The 4677-nt window shown below is 38.8% G+C and overlaps 1 non-coding gene across 1 annotated transcript; it reads right to left on the bottom strand.

Moving 5' to 3' along the window:
• Positions 1 to 1229: 1229 nt before the first annotated feature.
• On the bottom strand, positions 1230 to 1303 carry TRNAI-AAU (transfer RNA isoleucine (anticodon AAU)). Its single transcript has one exon. It is a non-coding gene; the product is annotated as a tRNA-Ile (tRNA).
• Between the last annotated feature and the right edge of the window lie 3374 nt (positions 1304 to 4677).

Below are 4677 nucleotides of genomic sequence, written 5' to 3'. Positions count from 1 at the left end.
CATAAACGAAATATACACATATAAAAAAATATACGCAAAATACCTTATTGATCTCAAATAAGAAGCCTTAAGCACATCAACCATGAAAAATAACCAAAAGCCTGAAAAAAAAAATGATGAGAAATTCATATCAGCCATGAAAAAGAACCAAAACCTATTAGAATGACATTAAGCAAAAGCTGTCCGAGATTAAGATAAGAGGGAAAATAATAAGATCACCCGATGACTACAAAACTCATAAAAAATCCATGGCCATCAGAGAGCAATCAATATAAACATAAAATCGATAAACCAATATAAACATAAAATAGATGAAAAGGAAGAGTATTTGATGAAAACTTATTGATGGATTTAAGAGTAAGGACGATAATAGTTGATTATATTCCTCCCACAACCAATCATTCTTGCACTTATTCCCCTGACGTGGTGCATGTTCAATTGCTCCTTCAAATCAATATCATAAGCCTAGATATATAAAAATAATCGAGATTTAGGGGCAAGAATTAGTAATTTCAAAGTTGAATCCTGTTAATAAACTGAAAATTTTGAATCTCCTATATCCTAAACTGAATCCTGTTAAAAAGGAAGGAAATAAACATTTGCAGAGGAATTATTCTGAGATTTTAATTTGATTAAATACCATGCATACATATACATTTAGTCAAATTACGTATTGAAATCAGTTAGAAAAACCGTTGGAGGTAGGGTCGGTGTACGCATGTTGGACTAAGGAGAGAGAGAGAGAGAGAGAGAGAGAGAGAGAGAAAGAGAGAGAGAGCCTTCGCTTTGTGAATCTGATGCAAACAGCAAAGAGCGGAGGGGCAACCATCAGATTCTGTTTCCATTTAACCCATGTGTAGCAAAATACAGTTCAATAAACCCTAAAAATCCATAGATGGAGATATATGTGAAGAGCAAGATTTAGGGAACTGAATCTTACATTTGGTAACTTGGAACAAATAATTAAGAATTTCAAAATTTTGATTGCACATTTCATGGGATCTGATTTGGAGATTGTTTTTCAATTAAGGAGATATATATGAACGGGAAAATAAAAGAACAGGTAAATAGAAAAAGGACATGCACATTTAAGGGAGGTTTTTATTAGGCATGGAGATAGATTGCAGGGTAAAATTTGTGAATTTTACACTTTATAATATTGTTTATGACGTTTACTGAACATAAATTCATAATACAAGTTACTGAACAAGGTGAAAACCAAAAAATAATGGCCCATGCAGGTCTCGAACCTGCGACCTTCGCGTTATTAGCACGACGCTCTAACCAGCTGAGCTAATAGGCCTTTTGTTTGCTACTACCAACAAGGTCTATCAATCATTTTCCTTTCGGTATTTGTTAATTCAAATTTGTTGTGAGTTGATTAAATAGATGATCTTCCATAGGATCGGATTTAATAAGTTTTTTATTCGATTTCGTTTTTGAGAATTCTAATTTTGTGAATTCCACATATTAATTCCACATGATGCAAATATTCTTTAAAATTTTAAAATAAACCAAATAATTTAATATTAGTATTATTATGTTTTAAAATACATATTATCTGCTTTTTTTTTTTTTTTAATCTTTGATTAAATATTATAAAGGCTAATCATGAAATGATCAAAAGTGGTAATGTAATATCATAAATAACGTTTTAGAAATGTTGGTCCTAACTCCTAATTGTTCTAAGATCATCTTCAACCTAGTTTTTTTTATAACGTCATGATTTTTCTAATTTTATTAATCAACGACTATAATTTTATATATAACTAAAAAATATCTCTTAATTAATAAGTTATTTAAAATAACTAATTAATAGTTTTGAGTTTTTATTGAGAAAATTTAATTAATTTTGTAATTGTAGTTCCAACGGGTTATAATGTAACGATCCAAAATTTAAGACAAAAAAAAAAATTCTTTTAATAAATCATTACTTAAAGTAAAGTCATCATTCCAAAACATAATATGAGTATAATTTTTTAAAACACATGTTCATTATCGGAGTAAACATTCTCAGGCTGTCTAATCTATGGTGTGTGCCATGCGATAACCCCGAGCTCTTCCCTCCGCTACCGGAAGTATCTGAAACCAAAACTGAAAACCGTAAGCACGAAGCTTAGTTAGTTCCCCCACCCTACCACATACCATGCATAACCACATACTGCACATACTGGGCCACGCCCACTATCTTGGGCCTCGCCCCTACCTCGGGCCTCGCCCACTACAACGGCCCCGCCGCTCCAGGCCCCCGCCTGGCTTCGAGCCCCACTCGGATACAGATCTGTTTTACTTAGGCCTCGCCTGTCACAGGGCATCGCCCACCAACAATTAATAACACATAAACATTTCACAGCACATAACTAACACATGCAACTGGTTCTGTCCTAAGGCCTCGCCTATCCTGGGCCTCGCCCATGTCCTGCTACTGATGAGTCATGGGACCCCGCCCACGCTCCTAATGGTAGTGAGGTACGGGCCTAGCCCACTCTCGCTCCTGTTCTAATTTGGGCCTCGCCCCTATTCTGCTACTAATGAGATATGGAACCCCATCCACACTCTGCTATTGGTGAGACACGGGATCTCGCCCACACTCACCTCCCTACCAGGCACATACATGTATCACACAGACAACAAGTATAAACTATCATATAAACAATTCCTTGAGCACCCGCCTGCTATTACTGGACCTCGTCCTGAAAATAATACTAGCATATTGTGCCTAGGGCTAACCCCCGGGTCTTCTACTCATAACTACATGGGTCGACATTGTGGCCTTAGACCCATTCACACAAAGGGAAACTCACCTGCACTGGTTGAACTTGTTGATGATCTCACTAGCTGCTGCCCGACAACTCACAGAACTCCTGCTCCCCTTGCTCCCCGAACTACCAATATCAATGCAACACTGAGTCTATCTGCCCCCTAAAAGACAACCAAGTCAACCCTGGTCCAAAGTAAAGGTCCTGGTCAAAGTCAACCTTCCAGGTCAACCCTACTCGCCGAGTCACCCTACTGACTCGCCGAGTTCAAAATGATCCGATTCCCTCCATTCGCGACTCGACTCGTCGAGTCAGTCCATGACTCGCCGAGTCTACTGATTTCTGAGTCCTGACCTGTCCAACTCATTGAGTCTCCACCTGACTCACTGATTCGAGTCTCAACTTGAAGGGTTTGGGGTTTCGCGACCTGACTCACCGAGTCCAAGAACAGACTCGCCGAGTACAAAACAATCTTCATATGACTTGACGAGTTGTTCATCCCACTCGTCGAGTTTCTCCACAACTTCATGCTACTCGCCGAGTCTACTCAAAGGACTCGCCGAGTCTACTCAAAGGACTCGCCGAGTCCCTTCAGTTCTCCTTACATGCAGAGGACTTTTGAGTCATGCATGGACTCCAAACTGTAGATCTACCCTTCCCAAGCCTATTCCACACGTAAAGTTGCAAACTTTACGTGTAGAGAAGGAGATCTAGGCAAAATATGCCATAAACTAGGGTTTAAGGCCAAGGGGCTTCAAAATCGACTTAATGGATGATACTTTATGCTTCTCCAGACCATAACACACTTGGATCTAAAGTAGCAACTCCAAATCCGGCTTCTAACCCATAAGGGTGGCTAATCATGGCTTAAAAAGCCCAAAACTCACAACCAAAATAGATCTAAGGGAAGGAAATTACTTAATACCTTCAATATTTCAGAAAGGTTCCACAAACTCCAGATCTGAAGCAAATCCTTGAAGCTTCACTGCTTTCCCCTCCTTCTTCTTCCTTCAAATCACCCAAAAATGGTTTGGAAGCTTGAATGCACAACAATGGAGGCTTAGGCTTCGGTTTTCTGAACAAGGGAGGCTCTAAGGAACCCTAATGGAGAGAATAAGAAGCTTAAATAGCGCTCAAAGTTCTGGATTTAGGGTTTTCCTCGCACAGACCCGACTCGCCGAGTCCACTTTGCTGACTCGCCGAGTTGTCCACTTACACCTTGATCCGGATCCTGTGACATCCCCATTTTCACGGCCAGAAAAGACCGATTTTTGTTTATGTTTTATAAAAATCAGAGTACTTCTTTTAATAAAAATGTTGCGGAATTTGTTCCCAGAAAAATATGATAAATACGTTTTTAAAACATTTTCGAAGAAACGTATTTTGTTCATTTTAAAACATTTGGGATGTCATCGTTAATACAGAAACATAAGCATAAACAGAACTTACATTTATTTACACTAGTGATCTACATCTCTTTAAATTTCTTAGTGTAATGTGACTTCATATCAACACCTGTGATATAAATAAACTGAGTGGGTCAGGTTGGGAAACCTGGTGAGCACATAGGGTTTTCAACCCACAATAATATAATTATTATTTTCAAACAATCAAACAATCAACCCAACTACCCATCCCTATTATCTGCTTTATTCTTAAGGATCTACCCTAAGAATCAACTATTCCTCGTTCATACATTCCTAAGGATCATCCTAAGGAATCGGCACGAAGTCCATCGTCACCGGGGTTTAGGCACTAAGTCTGCATAGTCGCCAGAATTTATACAATAGGCACTAAGTCTGCATAGTCGCCAAGGTTTTGGCACCAAGTCTGCATGATCGCCAGGGTCTAGGTATCAAGTCTGCATGATCACCAAGGTTTAGAGTACACCGGGTGAACACATCGTTCACAACACCTA

Source organism: Lactuca saligna, chromosome 2 (genome assembly GCF_052625555.1).
Source record: "Lactuca saligna cultivar CGN05327 chromosome 2, ASM5262555v1, whole genome shotgun sequence".
In the NCBI taxonomy this organism is placed as follows: domain Eukaryota; kingdom Viridiplantae; phylum Streptophyta; class Magnoliopsida; order Asterales; family Asteraceae; genus Lactuca; species Lactuca saligna.
Note: the sequence above shows the minus strand (reverse complement) of the source record. Positions and strands in the feature narration are given on the sequence as shown.